Here is a 20,168-nt window from a genome sequence, read left to right as displayed (position 1 = left end):
TGGATCCATAAACACGATATTTTGCTATTAGACTGATTTGAATGCTGTTTCGATACATCTTTTTATGTGGAAAACAATACCAAATGAGGAAAGTGCAGAATAAAAAATGAAAAAAAGAAGAGATAAGAACACGATTTTCATGATAAGTTGTTATAAATCCTACAGCAATACATCCACCCTCTCATCAGTCAATCTGCACAGCTGTTTATAATAATTATTATTTTGAATATAATACCAAATACCGTGGGCTTATAAACATAGTTACACGTTAACCGTATTGTTTTGTTAATAGCGTGTCCTCACATAATCTTCATTTTTGAGACCGACTGTACAATAAGTTATATATGCCTTAAAAACAAATAAACTACAGAGCAAACTGGGAATTTTGTTTAGTAAAATTGCACATATATACGTAAACAATTCTTTGATTTTAACGCACTTTTGATAGGCAACCGATAGCGGAATGGAAAATGTTTGACGTCATCGTGTTACCTACCAGATATCAATTAACCTTAGCTGATATCACGGTTTCAAAAGAGTAAACTCTATACTGGTTTGTCATTTAGGAAAGAATGCTTTTGATGTGTGATGTGTGAGAAGTTGCAAGCATACTTAATTCATCGTATAATAGAGTATCATATTAAGAATTATCCAACCGAAATGTCTGATCTGTGTTTGTAGCTTAACCTATATGACATCTTACGTATGTTGTGACTCATGGTATTTACTTATAACCGACTTTCCATTTGTTGTCAATCTCACACTTTGCCGATGCTTTGTGCGCTAACCACAACCGACTTTATTTCTTTTAAAAGTTGCAAACAATTACTACTGACTATATTTGTATACGCTTACCAACAACCATTACTCAGAGTATTTCTTTTCAACGTACGTCAAATTTGCAATTTATATCTTATCTCGCTCGGTCAATATGTTAGTAGTGTGAATTTTGCGTAATTATTATGGTGTTTTCATAAGTGCTTCAACCGTGTGCAGCGCTACAATTTACCATTCCAAACAAGCTGGCCTCTTGTGTGAGTTTGTGAATCAGGGATTTGTGATATGACTAGTAAATAATCAAAGGCAGTTAAGTAAATAATAAACGGTTGTAGGATTATCTGTAATCAAGCGTTCTGGTGTTATAACCCTATTCAACTACGAAAACAAGACCACGATTCGCTTCGATTTATCATATTTATTTAATCGGGAAGACTCGTGACAGTCTACGATTGAGTTACGACACTGGTACGATTGAGTTACGACTATTCGTGGTGTTCGGTTAAAGTCTTGCGAATAGGTCGCGACTTCACTACGATGTGTAAGAATCTACTGCGACTGTACTACGAACGATGCAGATCGTAGACGACTAAGCTAGGACCTCACCGAACGCACCCACGAATTAGGCGCCAACATCTATTGATATTGATCTAAATCGTGAGAATCTTAGCGAGCTCGCAACTCACTCGGGATGAACTCATGAGAATCTTGATCTAAATTGCAAGAATCTTAGCGGGCTCGCAACTCACTCTGGGTGAACACGTGAGAGTCTTGACAAAGTTGCAGCTGATTCGTAGACAGATCACGTGATCACCGATTTCCCGATTGAGTCACGAATTACCTACGATTCCATTGCGACGCACAGGAACGCGCTACGAAGCTGTAACGAGTCAACTGCGATTAAATTCAGTATTGGAGGTCTTCGCCAAACTTTAAACACGTTTAAAATCTGGCCACAATTTTTCGGGAGCTTACGAGTTGCAGAAATCACTTACGACCGACCCATGACTAGCTACGAATGAGTTAGGACCTTCGCCGATTGAGCTACGAATGTCCCCGACCTCAAAATATTGGAAATCGGGACAAATCGTGGGGAATCGGGTCGTAGTGGAATATCCCTATAAAACAATGCCATTTGAGTCAGATGAGTCCGATTTCTTTTACAATCCGTTTACTTTATTGTATTCGAGTTAAAGGGACCTTTCCACGATTTGATAAATTTAAAAAACAACAAGTTACCGATATGCACATTTTCGTGGTAGTAATGTATTTTGCAAGGAAACAGTAATACTAAACATTTACTATGCTCTAAAATATCTATTATATATCTTTTGACGATTCATAAAGCATTACTAACGCGAAACGATTGCATGAATTGGAGAGTAATATTGTTATCGTTATATTTGGTGACATTACAATGATTGCTTTCATAATGTATAAAATACATAACTTACTGATGAGAACAGATTGCCGAGTGGTTTAAGTGCTGGACTTTTACTCCGAGTGTCAGTGGTTCGAGCCCAGTCCGAGTGTCAGTGGTTCGAGCCAAGTCCGAGTGTCAGTGGTTCGAGCCCAGTCCGAGTGTCAGTGGTTCGAGCCCAGTCCGAGTGTCAGTGGTTCGAGCCCAGTCCGAATGTCAGTGGTTCGACCCCAGTATTTTTCCTTTTTTTCAAGTTTATTGTTGCTTTTACTTGAGCTATTGAGTTCCAATAATTACATTTATCCAATTTAAAGAATTGAACGACAAACATCAATACATGCCGAAATCTGTGAAAAGGTTCCTTTACATTTTAATGTATTTTAATACTTATATATATTGATATGATATTTTTCTTTATCGCACTATGTAAAATTAATTTATTAGTATTATTTTGCATTTTACAAGCAAGGGCAGGAGGATGCTGACGTGTTACTTAAACGAAACATATTGCCGCGAATACGTCAACAAGAAATACATTCCTAGTTATTGTCTCACTTGACATACATGTAAATGCTCAAACGATTACGTATACAGTCGACCTACCAATAAAGACCACTCAAGAGATTTGGTCGTTGTGGTTTTTGTTCACAGGTGGTCTTTATTCGCAGGGTCGATTGAAATTTTGCAAAATATGATAGTAGGCTTGTAACAGGTACTTTATAAAATCGACTTTTGGGAATGTGAAATGGCGGTCACTGGTCGTTGAAGTGGTCGTTGTTAGCTATAAAATCGACTTTTGGGATTGTGAAATGGCGGTCGCTGGTCGTTGTTTGCAGGTGGGTGTTATTCGCAGGTAAAATATATATAGTGAAATCGTTCGGGGTGAAATCGATGTGATCGTTATGGACAGGTGGTCGCTATTCAAAGAAGGTCGCTCGGGTTGGACTGTATTTAAAACGTCTAATAGTTTTGTCTCCTTCGAAAAAAAGCAGTATTAAGTTGATGCATTATAATTCTTACCAAAATACAAATTTAACGTAACATAATACTCATGGGGTGCATATTTAAAACCATTGCTATGAGCGCAACGCAAACATACATGTATCACATTTTTCAATGTGTATAACTTATGTTGTAGTAATTATGAAATATTTCGAAATAAGCCGACGTAAAGGAAAATGTAGCCGTATGTCGTTTTATGTACAGGAGAGCCTTCTAGTACAAAGTTGATCAATAAATTCAGTTGAAGTAATCAAGGAAGAATCATCGATTTATGCTTTATTTTCAATATTAATGATTATAATTCACTGTCATTATAGCGATTTAATGCAACATACAATGAAGCTAAACAAGCATAATTGTTTTTCGTTGAACTTAAAACTTAATTATAAGAATTTAAAAAACTGATTATGTTCTTTTATTCCTGGTTCGCGGAATGTAAATACTTATCCAAGGCCGACCCATTTGTCGGTACTTAGTGGTTAATTTAATTCGAGAATGATATATTGAATGTTTTATGCTAAGGTTTAAATATCATAAGAAAATCGTCAAAGAGGCGTTCAATGGCTGTGGTGCATGATTTGTTTGCAAACAACCAATGCAGCATGTAGTTATTTTCTCAGATATAACCATGCTGACGAATTATCTATGAAATGAGATTTCTGTATACAATAACCCATATCCGTTCTAATAATTCAAAGGTAAAAATCCGATTACTGCAATGGGCACAAATCAAAAGGCCGAAGCAACGTTCGCCGCAGTAAATCAAGACTTGTACCAATAGTTTGCCATTTATTTATGGCACTGTTAAATTATATGCACTGAACACTGCTGTTTTTCGGCTCAATGAAGTCATTCACGTTTAGAAATGATGGAAATGGTACATTTGTCACAAGTCTCAAGCCGCAAGATGACTTAGGAACACGACGAACAGTATTTATACTCACATTTATTGTCATTGATTTAAACGGTCCAATCATAAACCCCGATATTTTAAACATGCTTATTGATCATTTAAAACATCAGTGAACGCTCTTGCTGATGAAAGTTTGTAGAATTTATTGGCAATCAAGGTCTAGCGTAAACCAATTATTGAATGCGTTTAGAATATACACTGCAACATATTTGCTTGAATAATCCGCCAAGTGTAAGGCCAACATTTGAATATTTTAAATTGTTTTGCAGAGCTCCCATAGGCATTCAAGTTTCCACGGATTGCCGAGCTGGACAAAAGAATAAAAATTGTGTTGAATATAGAGACAACGAAGTTGTTGAACTTTGTAATTATTTCATTGTCCTGTGTCGAAGCGGTCGTTGGGTACTGTAAGGCGCTGAAGAAAAGCAGTGACTGATGTAGAGGGTCACATTTTAAAAATAAATAAAGTATAAACACGTCCATCTGTTTCTTACTTTACAATTCTGAAAACTGAATTAAAAGTATAATATAAACTGTGATATACTTGTGTGTCGTGAAAATCGTTTAGCCGACCGCGGTTTAAATGGCTGAAAAAATTATTGCTGTCCAAGTGGTTTGAAAATGCATGCATTAGCCTAAGTGTAAGATATTTAAAAGGTGTATGAAACACGCTTCTTTGCTCCTACCCTAGTACACAATACTGCCATTTTGACCTGTTACATGAGAAAAATACGATAACTATCCTGTAGGAGGTTCATCAAGTTAATTGGTGATGGGTATTGGGTATTGGGTATTTGGAATTTACATGTAATACCGAGGAAAGTCGAATGTCCAGCAGGGTAAAAGTTGTTCGAATTTAATAGAATATCGAGCCAGTAACAAATATCCAGCTGGATATTTGGCACTTTCACTGAAGCGGATATCAACCTAAGGACAAATACCCAGCTTGGTATTGTGCATTCGAAGCTGGGTATTAGGGTATTAATAATTTAGCGAGTATAGAAACCCAAGGACAAATACCCAGTTGGGCATTGTTTATTCGAAGCTGGGTATTACGGTATTAATAATTTAGCGAGTATAGAGCGTAAGGCGAATACCCAGCTGGATATTGGGATATTGGGTATTCAAACATAAGTGAAAAATGCACCAGAGACAGAGCTGGATAGTATGGATTCGAACCTAAACAAATATCAAGCAAATGTCAAATACCCACCTGGACATTATCCATCGGAAATATTGAGAATATTTAGCAAGTATGATATGTGTGCATTGGGTAGTCGAAATCTAGAGAAATACCCAGCTGAGTAATGAGTATTCGCACTTTTGTGAATATCGATCATAGATCAAACACTCAGCTGGTTATTGAGCATTCGAAATTTAGCGAATATCGAGTTTTGGTCGAATACTCATCGGGGTCTTTAGTGCTCGGGCATTGCCGAATATCGATTCAAAATCAAATATCCACCTACGCCTTCGGTATTCGAACATTCGAAGGGTCAGGGTCTAAATACAGCTCGGTAGTGATCTTTCGAATTATTGCATAAATCGATTCAGAAACATATACGCTGCTGGGCATTGGGAATTCTAATTTTTCAAATAGTGCGAATTGTCAAAGTATAAGACATTTCTTACGAAGGGATTTACTTGGTCAGCGAATAAGTTGTATTTGAGGATTGAACGTGATCCATTTATCGAACAGAATGAATGTCTCTCTACATATGACCATTTTTTTCTAACAACTAATTCATATATATGTTGTGAACATTGATGCATTAATAGGAATACACTCTTTAAACGTATCCAGCTTTCGTTGCAACCAAATTTCAAATTTCATTATTGGATTTATCGGTGAGAAATAATACATGGAAAGATAACAATTTTATGTAATCGCATCGGCGTGTATTTGCTTGCGTGCATTTTGAAAGAAGATCGCATCAAGAAAATACTGAATACAACAATTCTGTGTGGAAAAAGGTAATGTGTTTAAGTTTTTTAAGTGCTTCTTTGTTAAGGAATGTTTATTGTAAGTTAATATAGTGTAACGTTAATATTACAAACGCATGCTACTTTGAGAAAGCATCAGCAGCAATGTTGGTTAACGTTATTAAACTAGCAATACATTTGGGTTGATATCAATACATTAAATGGGACTGTTAAAAATTGCAGTGTTATATTCAAATAGAACGACAAAACACTGCTTTTTATAAAAAAAAAGTCATAATATATTTGAACGTCAATACTAAGTAACATCTCAATATAATAATTTCAATAGATAATAATATTATAAATAATTAATTGTATTTAAATTCTTTGGGCAGACTTGCAGTTTCTCTACACAAATTTACACGTTTTACACATGGTGTTAAACACTAATTAATATTATGTATGTATTGAATTAAATAGATATACAAATAGCTAAACTTTCTTCTCATGGATTGCATTTTCCAAAAAATATTTATATGTACTCTTATTTATTTGCTAAATATGCATATAATTGAATGGAATTGATGTCTCTTATTTATTTGCTAAATATGCATATAATTGAATGGAATTGATGTGTTAGTCAATGGTATGGCAATATATTTATTTGTTTGATGTTTCCTGTCTTTTTGCAAATATAAATATTCTTATTGTTTTTAAAACTTTTTTCCCTTGTAGAAGCAACATTTATTACTAAATATTGTTGAAACGTAGTCAGAATATTTATCTTGACAAAAACGACAATATGTTTTAAGAAAATTCTTTATTCAAATTATTTAATGTTTCGTTTTTCATATCTTTTTGTTTTAAGCCTTAAATGCCCATGAAAAGAAATACCAATCTCAAAAACATATATTTTACCTTCAATATGTGTTCAAAAACTATTATTAGTTCTTTAACAGTGTATGTTATTTACTTACACGTGTGTAGCGCTATTAATTTACTATTTTGATCAGGTAAGTTAGCGTATATATCCGTCATTGTTTGGAGGTATGGACAATTACTCGGAATAAACTATAAAGTCTTCGTTTGCGGCAGAAATAGGTGTAGTAGTAGTAGTAGTAGTAGTAGTAATAGTAGTAGTAGTAGTAGTAGTAGTAGTAGTAGTAGTAGTAGAAGTTGTTGTTGTAGTAGTAGTAGTAGTAGTAGTAGTAGTAGTAGTATTAGTAGTAGTAGTATTAGTAGTAGTAGTAGTAGAGTAGTTGAAGTAGTAGTAGTAGTAGTTGTTGTTGTTGTTGTAGTGGTGTTGGTAGTTTAATGCTTTGCTGTTGTTGCTGTTGTTGTACAACTAGAGTTATCAACATCAGTATAATTATAGTTCAAAACAAATAACGTCTACAAATTGCATATCTTTGCAGCTCGCAAGGTGATGTGTTGTTTCCAGGCCACTCTGTGTGACCTTTCGACCCGTACGGGCGACTGCTGTGCACGGCTCTGTGTATGCCCGCTTACTTGCCAGCGTATAGAGCCCGCGTTCGAACTATTGGTGGAATCCAGGTACATGAGCTTAAACAAGAAATTTTTTCTCAATAGTTAGATATTAAGATAGGGACTTGTTCACAGTTGTTGGCATTAAATTTTAATATATTTTAACATGGAAACAAAATACTTCAAGTTTAAGTACAATTAAGATGTTTTTAATGAAAGATCAAAACAGCTTTTGATCCAGATAATTTAACTTCGAAGGCTTTGACTTGAATATCTACGCCATATAGACTGCCATATTACATAACATATGTTACGATTTATCTGAGCGATCCGAGAACTTATACTAGAACAATAGAAACACTAAAAAATACCAATTCTTTTTGATTAATAAACGAAAATGTATCAATATGTATCGTGTCTGTTATTTTGTACCATGGTGTAAAGAGTACTCTAATTATAATGAGTCTTAAAAAAAAGTAATTGTGTCATTCAGTGAACAAGCGCCTTTTATCAAGCATATTGTGTAGCCTTTCTTCGAACGAAAAAAATACGGACATTATATAAATATTACATATAACACACAAAGGAATCAATGTATAACTATTTCAAATGCATGATTTTGAAAAATGTTCAATGATTGCCAAATAGTAATAACAACAGTATCAAAGCGTTTGTGTGTGCATTAATTTCCTTGCCAGTTTTGTACATAAGATAGACTGCGCCTTAAAAAAATATGTGCAATTTGCATAATTGTTGCCGTAAAGCGCATCTCAATATTGTCATTTGCTCTTCCACGTCAATGTGATTCACAAAATATTGAGTAACGGACACGCATAAAACCGGGATCAATTTATTGTTCGCTTAGGAGTGTCAGAGGCATTGTTGATGACCTTTACATATAAATGATGTTAAAGAGAATCATCTGACTTTTGTTTAGTTCTGGTCTTTTTGTTATACATAAGCAAAATCCACGTTTTTCAACAATAACATGTTTTTTTTATCACAGTTGACCTTTTTATTTTCATACACTTTTCGGAGGCTTAATTATTTGCAACATTATTAATAAATATATGTGCAGATTACAATGTTAAGAACAAAAATTATGCAACGTTAAGCAATTGGCTGTATCTTGCGGCCCCTGCCACATGTTATTTATAAAATATTATGACCTCGTTAGATTAGATGGATTGTTTTAGCTTTGATATAAACCTCACATTCCATTTGCACTTGTAATTCAATGTTTGTCAATCTCAGATATGTTAGCATTCTTGTTTGCCAACAATTTTCAGACTTTCTGATTCTTAAACAGATGTTATTAAAACAATCAAATCAAAATAAGATTTACTGGAGCAAAATTACCATTTATCACATCATTATATCCGCAGTAAAAATGTAGCGTTTCATATGATAAGCTAAGGTTTACAACAACTATGTTGAGCTCAGCAAAGACGTGTAGTATATTGACGTCATTTTGGTCTATTTTTATGACGTCGTATTGTGTGTAATTGTATTTCAGTTTTTCTTTTTTGTCAACTTTCGAAATACAAACAATACAAAACAGACAAGCAAGAACCACTCTCCAAGGATAATAGTTCAGATTTTCTAAGCCTCACTTATTAAAAAGATCTCTAATTGACATTAAACTTGCATTATCTGTGTATAAGTGTGTTTATTTTTATTAAATTATTTCAGGGCGATGTCTGCTACGACATCCTTGCAGTAAATTGTTGTCTGGAGCTTGCGGTCTGTCAGATGATGAGGGAGTTGGATGCCATGGGACTGTAGAACGTCACATGCACTGGCCTTTTTTTGGTGCCATTCCATTCGAATCAGATTTTATTTATAGTACATGAATTATTAGAAATTAAAACGTTTTCTATGTCAAAAGATGCATGGATTTTATAATGAGGATGAAGCAGTCGTATGATTTAGAATGTTTACTAAAGTGTTACTTAATATGATGACATTAAAATCCTATTGATTCTTTTTAGCAACATATCTTAAGAATTTTGCTTGTTTACCTTATACGATAAAAAAAATTGCCTTTTAATAATATTTTGTAGTAAAACGCATATTAAGCATGCTTATTCAATGATATTTAATAAACAGCGTATTAGCCTATTTAGCAGCATATTTTAAATATTTAGCCATTTTAGTATGCGTATTTATTTGGATAAAATAACCAGCTTATTTACCATATGTAACCAATTTAGCAGCCCTTTTTGCAGTTTTAGCATGTTTACTTAATACGATAAAAAAAACTATTTTGCAGTATATTTAGCCTGTTTCGCATGTGTATGAAATAGAAGAAATGGAATAAAATAAACAATTTAGTTGGCGTATGTAGCCTATTTAGCAGCTTATTAATCATATTTAGCATTTGTAGTAATATTTTGTTCTGACAGCTTTCGACCCTGTTAATTTACATTTTTATTTCAAGAATTGTGCTTTTCATGTGTGACCATTATCAATTTTATTTAATAGTATGCAATATCGTCATTAAAAGGTGTGCATTATATTACGTGGGTAGACAAAACATTAACCCCTATCATTGGCAAATACTGATTCATCATGAACTTATTTGAGTCAAGCACAATTTCGCTTCCGCAATTTCGTGGCAATTTGTTATTGTGGCTACATTTTGGTATTCATTCGAGTCATCAGTCAAGCATCACCCATGTTTAATGAAAGTTCCGAAATTTTGGGGTCCAAAAGTGTTGTTTAAAAACGACGAAAACGCTTACAGTCAAGGTACACCCACACTATTTTGCATTGACATACAAGTATTGAATACGAACAAGAATTTCTTTCCTGATATAGTATGTTTCATTTCATTGATTACTATAGTATTGCCAAACGCTTACTAAATGAAAGCAGCAAATATTTCATATACAGAGAAAAACATTTGGCGTGCTTTTAGTCGATAAGGCAGGTAACTTGTGAAAGTGGGCATTAAAGATACGTTCTCCTTCATTTGAAAAAAAAAACGCATTCGGCATGTGTGTGTCTATCTCAATGCATCCCATCCGATTTAAAACCGATGTCGGCCGTCATGCAGCCGACGGATAGTCGGTTTACACTAGCTGGCAACCGGCGGATAACGATCGTTTTTTAAAGGGCCAAAAATTCACACCAAAAAACTAACTTTGCGTGTATTCACACCGTCACCTTTGTTACAAACTTTGCCCGAAACTAGGTAAGCCCAACAGGCTGACGTTGTGCATTTGGTCGCTACCGAAGGTAACTCGTGTTTGTTAGAAAGGTTCTATTAAAGTGCTTCACATTATCACTGGAAAAAAAGCAATTGGTATGTGTGTACACACTTGACTTCACTATCATGAAAATAACCTTGACCCTAGATTTAACTTTTATTTCCAAATCCTAATCCATCTTGCTGAGCAAGTTTTTAAATAATCGGCAACTTGGTCAGCATGTTTTTAAAATGATACCTCGATCGATTTTACAAAGGTTTAAAAACAAGGTCACTTGGTCAAATCTTTTAAATCTATATGTCATATGTATTGCTCAATCTTCATGAAACTTGATCAGAACGTTTGTTAAAGTGATAATTTCCGTCACGTATGGTCAATAACAAACGTGTATGTGCAATTAAATAAAAGCTTGTTAAAACTGTAGATGCCATATGTATTTCCCAATCTTAATTAAACTTGGTCAAAACATTATTTTAGTTGAGTTTTAAACTAAGATATATAGAACAAATATATTTGTTACTAGGTTTGTTTTAGGGAAAAGCTTGTGAACAATCTAGATGCCATATAAATGTCCATATCTGCATGACACGTGCTCAGCACATTTGTCCCTATTATAATTTTTCAACCGAGTTTGAAACTGGGTCACGTTTAGACGTAAACAGGTTACTACTGACATTAAAGCAAAACCTTTCAAACACTCTAAATGCCAAATCTTTATATTTGTTATACTTGATGAGACCCTGTGTACCAAATTATATCTGGACCGAGTTTGTCATTGCACTGGGTCACGTCATACGTCGATTTAGAGACAACAAGCTAATGAACACTTTCTTTTGAATCCATGTTTCTTACCCAATCTTCAAGAAACTTCTGAACATTTGGTCTAATGATTTCTCTGCCGACTGAGCTATAAAAACATTCCATTGAAGACCATGGCTGCTATAAGGCGGCCAGTATTCCTTATATGGCTACAATTAAAGCATTTCAACACTCTAGAAAAAATATTTGTAATTACTCATCATGTAACTAAGGATAAAACAAATTGTTGTTATGATATCTGGACCGTGCTAAACATCAGTGTGGTCTGCTAAAAAACATGTCTGTACTGTAATTGTGTTGTAAACACTACTTGCTCAGAAAATATATTTGGGGTCTCAAGTAAGCGCCTAAAGGCATTTGTCCCTCTTGTTTTGTGTATGAAACTATTGTTTAAAAATGAAGCTTGACGTTGGCATTAAAAGTACGTCCATTCAAATGATTTGACAGGTTAAACTTTTAATCAGGAAATAAATGTCATCGTACAAAAAACATCTATAAATGTATACACTAATTGGTATTTAATAGTTATATCGAACAAAACAATCAATTTTAGATTGATCCCGTCAGTGAGAAAAAAAACAATCACTTGGGAAGAGATGACATGTCTTGAAAACATTCACTCAAGCTCAATAGGAGATAAAAATATACCTATTAAAAAGTTCATTTGATGAAATTACCAAAATATCCTCGGAAATAAATCATTCTCACTTCATGGAGGATATCCTTAATTCCTGTACAATACCCTTTCCCGCATATTGCAGGTTGTCAAGCAAGTAATCATCAAGCAGCGTGGAAATTGCAGTTAATTTGCTGCGTGTCGCAAACCTGTACAAAACACCAGATCATGCCCGTAATTTTTTGTCTTTACGTTGTACGTTTTTAGCAATGAATATTTTGTCTTCCACTTTGTGTCAGTATGTATGGCACTATATCACTTGCCATAAATAAAAGAGCTAATGCTGTAGAATAATGTATATCTTGCTGGTGCACCTGAGCTGAAATTTTGAAGTTTCACTTTGTTTAAACACAAGAAGGAAAAGACACCGTTTTCAGATATGTTGTGTTTAAATTAAATGGGCGTTTGGGTTAATTGACAAAATTTATATAAAAACAATCATGCAAACTTTCGTTGTAGTTATGATGTTTGTGAGAAAACAGTAATACTGAACATTTACCATGCTTTAAAATATCCATTATATGCATCTTTTGACGATTTAAAAACCTAAAAATTATAAAGCGTTGCAACGCGAAAAAAGGATTGAATAATTTGCAGAGTTCTGTTGTTGTCGTTATATTTTGTGATACTATGAGGATTGTTTATATAAAGTATAAAATACACGTCTGATTGTATGATCATGGATGGCCGAGTAGTCTAAGCGATAGACTTTTACTCCGTGGTCAGTGGTTCGAGGCCAGTTGAGGGTAACTTTTTTTTCTTTTTTCTTTTTAAATTTTATTCTTGTTTTTGTTTATCGAATGTTTACATTTATCAATATAAAGCATTTAAACTTCTATACATAAGGAAATCTGTGAAAATAATCCTTTACTATTCGGAAGCGCATTATGTGTTTTGTAAAATAAATGTATTCATCATTTTAAGAACAATTAAATCATAGCAAAACAATCTAAAATCATAAAAAGTAGGCAGAACTTTTATTACAAAAATCTCAGAGGAATATGCTGTATCTTCGCATATCATGAATGTTGGTGCATTGTGAAAGATGCACCCAATGAGTGCATTGTTACATTGCCCCGAATGTATAGTTGTATTGTACAGGAAGTCTTTCAGGTAGGGTGCATACTATTGTTTTGCAAACTTTCTGACTCATTATATGTGGTCTTAATCTGCCATGCCACTTCCATTTTCTCTTATTTCGTCCTCTAAAATAATCGCTCGACTTTTTCACTTTGTTTAAATGTCGTGTTCGAATTCCGTTGTTTTAACTTCTTGTTTGAATTGATAGTGTGTTTACATTGTGTTGTTTTTTTTTGCTTTGTTCATAAATGATAAGTGATGTGGCAAAGGTTTCTTCGGTTATGACATTTCCATTTCAGGTGGGTTCAAATATTTATGCTTTTTGCAATACATTCATAACATGAGTGAGTTTCTTTTTTATATAGTATGTTTCCTGACCTTTTGTTCGAAAATTCTTCTACTGCCTCTTTTTCTCTTTTTTGATAACCTTTACCTTTTGCACTTTTTCCATGTCCATAAAGTGTTCGCACGTGAGCTGCTTTTCAGTTTCAATAATGTCAATCCTGAACGGATCTATTCTCGAAATTCTGAATCCTGCAGTTATATTCGTACTTGTCATGGCTCTCATGTATGTCTTACATGCAATTTGCGCAAGTTGTACCTGGTAATTGTTTGTCCTACATGTTTCTTTATGGAATTATCACACTTTAATATCACGCTCTAAGCGGTCCTTATATGGACACATCCAGGAGAAAAATTGGTGTGGGGTGTGTACTGGTATGGTCAGAGGAATGATGTTGTTATCTCTTACCTAATCGATACGGTTTGATGTTGACATTTGCACTACGACCAACTGCAATTCGAGAAGGGGTTCACCGTTCAATTTGCCTCTTACATGAGAAACGAAGCGTTCTTCTATATGTGCTTTGGATGTTCCCAGCTTTTGCGACTTCATCGAGGATCTTGCCATATTCCTGAAAAAAACAACTTATATCACGGCTTAGGCAATGCATTACATTCAAAATCCGCGAAATCGAGAGGAACCATGAAATCGATCAGAAAAAGCCGATGTTAAGTGCCCTACAAAATATGCTAATAACATATTCAAAACATTTAATTATACTGGGTACTCACAGATGCTCGATGATGAAGAATACATGATACAATTGGTGTTAGTTTTCATGGTGCTCGTATGCTAGCACATATGGCCGGTGCCAATTGGTTCATGCCTTTGTGCGTGCCGTACAGCCACACGGCCATGAGTGTCAGGATTATGATGTTGAAGTACATTTAGGTTTGTACTAGAACAAATAATTGTCGTTTTGTTTCATGAACAAAAGAGACGTAAGAACTTGTGAATGTCAATGTAGAGTTTTGGCCGGTAGCAGTCGTAATTAATTCAGACACACCATATTTACCGCAAGTGTGTATATATGCAAAGAATTGAGAATTCATTTTATTCACATGGTTCAATTTGCAAAGATTTTCTGGTGACATATTATTAAGGATTTTGTGCTATCTGTAAATACAGCGAGGACAACTTTTGTCTATAAGTATTATACTTCAATCGACTCTCTGTATATATATATATAACACATGAAGACCGATTGTTATGGAAAGGTATTTAGATAAAAACTACATCCTTCTTTATTACTGTGTCATGATTCTTGGTGGACACCTTTTCAGGCTTGATGACACTAACATCGTGCCTGATGACAACTTTCTTTTTACGTTCGGCTTAATGCTATCATTCATGCGTAAAGATTCAACATTCTAGGTCGTTAATTGCATGCTTGGTATAAGTATGTTGGTTAAACGCGATGATAAGATGACAGTTTCATCCAAGCACAAAACATCATACATGATGCAATGATGTCAATTTACAGCCGTTTCGAAATGCTACGTACGAACTCGGACATTGACGGCGTGAAACGGAACATTTATGTTATAGACGAAGTTGTGGCCATTTAGACGTATCTAGTTGGTCATAATAGTTAGAGGTAAAGTAGATTATCTACATAAGTAGGGAAACATTTTAGCACTATCGTCTGGATATGTATTTTATAACTAACAATTTCATGTGTATTAATTTAAGTTTAGATTTAACCTATAATTATTTCTTTAAAAAAAATATCACTGTCGAAGGTAGAGGGATATTGTTTCGGCCTTTGTAAAACAAGCTATACAAAAACTTGTTTCGTACTGTTTTGGCATTTGGTCACTTGCCTTAAATAAAGGACCAACTAATTGTATATAATGAGAATGCAATACTGCTCCAGCAGCTGGAGTTTCACTTCTTTATATTGGCGTTGTCCATCCGTCCGCCGTTCGTCCCTCTGTCCGTGCTTGTCGGGAACAGCATGGGGTAGAATGAAAATTATATATAATTGTCTATTATCGCCCGTGATGCGATGTGTGTTCGCATGTGAGCCGCCAAAGGAACGCGCGGCCAGCTGGCCGACCGACTCACCCTCCGTTGGGAAGCTGCGCTATTCGAGAGGCGACCATTTTTTCCGCAACCGCTGCGCGAGCTCCCTCGTAGGTTCGACTGGTCGCCACCCGGCTTCGGTTGAAAGGCAGCGTAGGACACGTATAAGCTCTCTTAAGACCGACTAGTTTTAGTTCTGTTCGCACGAACTTCTTACCTTTGCCAAATTGTTCCTCAGTCTAGTCGGCCCCGATGGGAGGGCCGGGGTCTGGCTCGCGTTGTACAAGCGCCCCATGTCCCTGCTCTCGAACACACACCAGCGACAATCAGCTACTACCCGGGAGATTAGGCACGTCGCGAAAGACAAAAAGCCCCCATATATATAGAAATGCTTTCGTCTCCATCGGTACGTTCTAAACGAGGTTCTACCCATTCATCGGGACTGTCGCAATTCCGATACACGTAAATCGCAGCCACCGATAGATAATCGGCCGAACGCAGGCCTTTGGAAGCCATCGCTTAGACAAGGTCCTCCGCCCGCTTACGTTGGCTTGGCCCGCCGTGTTCAGAAGGGCGTCCGCGGTCGCAGGCAGAGACACGCGGTCCCATGGGTCCCGAGCGAGACAGCCCGGCGATCAGTTCTCGCGAGCTCGGTAGCACGACTAGATCCGTGAGACCACCTCTACCAAAAGCGAATCCCGGCTACAGCCGCCGTTCGCCCACGCTCCGTGGGAATAAGACCAGCGTTCAGGCCTTGCAACGAGACCCGCGAGACCAACCCTAAAGGACATTTTTTTATTTCTTTGTTCAAATTGTGTCAACATTATGTTCTATGATATTTTAATAGTAGAAGACTATTGTTTTCTCAACGATGGTTACACTAGTTGTTATAGACACGAGTACTTGTAACATTTAGGTTTAACTTTACCAAAGAGATTTTAAAGACATAAAAGGATATAAATTTTTATAATAGCCTGGTAAACAGACTAGAGAAATCTGAAAGTTACACAAACAGGTCTGTTGCAATTGGGAATGGGCTACTTTATAAATATAAGGTTGATATACATTGTACTTCGGAAAGTAAAGTTTACTGTATTATTTGGTCAAATGATGGACCACACTTCATATCCATGACCCCCGTTATGTCCTGGGTTAAATACATACTAACTGTAATTAACCAATATCAAAAACATGCAGCGCAGTTTATTTATTGCGTGTCCATTAGGCTGACTGGTCTTAATGGCAAAAGTTAATGTATTTAGTTTAATAAAGATTATAAAACAAACGGAACTAATTCAGTTTATTCAGTATAGTAGTCAAAATGGGTTTGATGTTTTTTTCCTTTCTTTCCCGAAAAGTTATTCATTCAACATACGGAAAAGAAACGCGCGTCACCTGCTGCCATACTTTGGCAACTTGCATTCGGCTTAGTTGCATTCTGCTTACTGCCTGTTGCTAACAGTCGTTGTAAATCACGCTTAGTGGCAAAACCGATTATGACTTGTTTCATCATGACTGGCGAGGTTTTCTCAAGTTTGTTAAAATTTAAAAGTACACATTTATGCCAGTGAAAATACGTGTTATTATATTATGATTGAGGAATAAAGAACGCACAAGCATTGAATAGTCATCAAGCATGTTGCAACCATCATCGCGTATAAACGAATAGACAGCAAACACGCTGGAATGTTCATGAAGCATATTAGAATAAACATCAGTTATAATGTAAATATTCACCATTAATTCCATAAATTATTTCTGCATATGTAACGCATGTACACCAAATGATTCTAAATATATAACGCGTGAACACCAATGTTTTACATGAGTTTATTGCTCTCCGTCATAAACCAGAAATTATGCCGGTTTCTTGGTCTTCTAGTTTTTTCGTTTCGTAAATCGTGTCCCGTTTTGAAATAAAATTGTATTTATACGTTCCGGATGAATCACATGTATTCACCAACCAATTCTTAGACTGTAATTTTGGAAAGGTTTGAAATCAGCATGTTTTTACCAACTTATATGTGGGTTTTCCAATGATATGCAAATCTTGACCCATACAGGGGAGTTCTAAGGTATTTACAATACCTAAGTAATGTTCTGAGGTATTTACATTACCTAAGTAAGATTCTGAGGTATTTACATTACCTAAGTAAGGTTCTAAGGTATTTACATTACCTAGGTAAGGTTCTGAGGTATCTACATTACCTAAGTAAGGTTCTGAGGTATTTACATTACCTAAGTAAGGTTCTGAGGTATTTACATTACCTAAGTAAGGTTGTGAGGTATCTACATTACCTAAGTAAGGTTCTGAGGTATTGACATTACCTAGGTAAGGTTCTGAGGTATTTACATTACCTCAGTAAGGTTCTGATGTATTTACATTACCTAAGTAAGGTTCTGAGGTATTTACATTACCTAAGTAAGGTTCTGAGGTATTTACATTACCTTAGTAAGGTTCTGAGGTATTTACATTACCTAAGTAAGGTTCTGAGGTATTTACATTACCTAAGTAAGGTTCTGAGGTATTTACATTACATCAGTAAGGTTCTGAGGTATCTACATTACCTAAGTAAGGTTCTGAGGTATTTACATTACCTATGTAAGGTTCTAAGGTATTTACATTACCTAAGTAAGGTTCTGAGGTATCTACATTACCTAAGTAAGGTTCTGAGGTATTTACATTACCTAAGTAAGGTTCTGAGGTATTTACATTACCTAAGTAAGGTTCTGAGGTATTTACATTACCTAAGTAAGGTTCTGAGGTATTTACATTACCTTAGTAAGGTTCTGAGGTATTTACATTACCTAAGTAAGGTTCTGAGGTATCTACATTACCTAAGTAAGGTTCTGAGGTATTTACATTACCTCAGTAAGGTTCTGAGGTATCTACATTACCTAAGTAAGGTTCTGAGGTATTTACATTACCTCAGTAAGGTTCTGAGGTATCTACATTACCTTAGTAAGGTTCTGAGGTATTTACATTACCTTAGTAAGGTTCTGAGGTATCTACATTACCTAAGTAAGGTTCTGAGGTATTTACATTACCTAAGTAAGGTTCTAAGGTATTTACATTACCTAGGTAAGGTTCTGAGGTATCTACATTACCTAAGTAAGGTTCTGAGGTATTTACAATACTTAAGTAAGGTTCTGAGGTATTTACATTACCTAGGTAAGGTTCTGAGGTATTTAGATTACCTCAGTAAGGTTCTGAGGTATTTACATTACCTAAGTAAGGTTCTGAGGTATTTACATTACCTAAGTAAGGTTCTGAGGTATTTACATTACCTCAGTAAGGTTCTGATGTATTTACAATACCTCAGTAAGGTTCTGAGGTATTTACAATACCTAAGTACATGATTTCCATGTAGTTACTCACAAATTGATTCACAATATTAAAAGAATTGAATTATGTACATGACACATACAAACAGATAATATTCGGCAACCGATCGTATTATACACTACCTTGAAAACCTGATTCATTTCATTGTGTTGCTGTACTGCTATAATCCCATAATAATGATTGACACTACGATTGAATTTGTTTGGCCTTATTTGTGAATGCATCGTGGTGATTATATCAACTGCGCTCAGATAATAAAGTGGATCGTCGTATTTATTTGTATTGGATCGCTTTATATCGTATCAAAACCCGACTAATATTCGTTCTTGCAAATCGTGAATCTTGCAGTCGATTTTTTCGAAACCTAGCAAGTGCTGGTGCGATCTGTTGTGATCATAATAATAAAATGTTACGAAGTCGACGGCAAACGATGCTGTATTTATATCACTGGTGTCCAGTCGTTTAAATCATCAAAATATCACAAATACAGTCACATCATATCGTATTGACTCACGTAGGTTAATGTTTCCTCTCGCACAAAAACGTATCGATTTGTAGAACACCGAACGTGATAATCATGCGCGATCGAGTCCCACACGCCAACAAATACAACCCCTCACCCCCTGCAATCGTAGCTGAACTTGAAATAAGACCCTTATAGATCGTTTCAATTGTACAACTATGATTGTCAACCTATCAAAACAACCGGACACGCGTCAAACCATATCTAAGTCTTAAATCTTGAAACAAAAACGACTATCAGTAACGTTTGGCAAATCGTGACGTTTGTGGAAAATCGCACGACAATGTTAACCTAGTATTATAACTGCAATGTAGGTTAAAACTGAATATGCGACAGGTCATGTATATATAGAATACTATGTAAGTGTCATTGTTTACTTTCGACTAGTTAAAGAGCCGTTTACACTCCGAGGATTCTCGAGCCGTGTAAGACTTTCTGAGACGAGTTGGATACATTCGAGTACACAATTATACTTACATAGTATTCTATTTATCCTACAATATTTATATAAAACATCCATTTTGAGAGAATCAAACTATTAGCATTTAATTGTTTCATGCAATAGCCAAAGCAGATTAAATAAACTGAAAAGAACCTTGCGTAGTAATATCAAAATTGTCTGTG

At 35.4% G+C, this 20,168-nt stretch overlaps 1 protein-coding gene and 1 long non-coding RNA gene across 3 annotated transcripts in view; one reads left to right on the top strand and one right to left on the bottom strand.

Annotated features, from left to right (window-relative positions):
- Nucleotides 1-20,168, bottom strand: part of LOC127848383 (calcium-responsive transcription factor-like) — a 211,335-nt gene that overhangs the window by 136,278 nt on the left and 54,889 nt on the right. The window lies entirely within an intron of this gene.
- On the top strand, nt 7,460-9,510 carry LOC127848461 (uncharacterized). Its single transcript, XR_008034521.1, has 2 exons — nt 7,460-7,589; nt 9,213-9,510. It is a non-coding gene; the product is annotated as an uncharacterized LOC127848461 (long non-coding RNA).

Source organism: Dreissena polymorpha, chromosome 1, assembly GCF_020536995.1.
Source record: "Dreissena polymorpha isolate Duluth1 chromosome 1, UMN_Dpol_1.0, whole genome shotgun sequence".
NCBI classification, from domain to species: domain Eukaryota; kingdom Metazoa; phylum Mollusca; class Bivalvia; order Myida; family Dreissenidae; genus Dreissena; species Dreissena polymorpha.
The sequence above is the reverse complement of the archived record's forward strand: the minus strand, read 5'-3'. Positions and strand labels throughout refer to the sequence as shown.